A 518-nucleotide genomic window follows, 5' to 3' on the forward strand; every position below is an offset into this window, starting at 1 on the left:
ATCAGCGACGCAGACTGAGGGCACGTCACGACCACAGGAAGGGAAACCCCCAGAGTGCGTTTTATTGGGTTGCACTAACAAATACGTGTATATAGTGATGACTGATTAGGACGATGCATAGTTATATAATGTATTCACTGTATGTTCATGAAGGGGTTATGTAACCGAGTGTTATCATTTCTATTGCGCTTGTAAAAATATGATTGTCGCTATGGTTACACATTATTTACAGATTGTGTTGACTCACCATCGCGAGATTACATGTTTTGCAACCACCCCAATGTTTTGCAACCACCCCAATGTTCCGTGCTGTGTTTTAATAAGACCCACGTGTTCTTTATATAAATGATGCAGAATTTGCACAGGAAAAAAACGTTTAGAATCAGAAATATGTTCAGCTGTATTCAGTACATCACTGTCAGAAGCTACTAACTGCGTTTTTTTACTGGAGTGCACATGCTGGTTTGCCGTGTGAGAACTGAATCCCAGTTTCACAGGCTAGCACCAAATTGCACAAT

The sequence above is a fragment of the Polyodon spathula genome, chromosome 8, assembly GCF_017654505.1.
Source record: "Polyodon spathula isolate WHYD16114869_AA chromosome 8, ASM1765450v1, whole genome shotgun sequence".
Taxonomy (NCBI): domain Eukaryota; kingdom Metazoa; phylum Chordata; class Actinopteri; order Acipenseriformes; family Polyodontidae; genus Polyodon; species Polyodon spathula.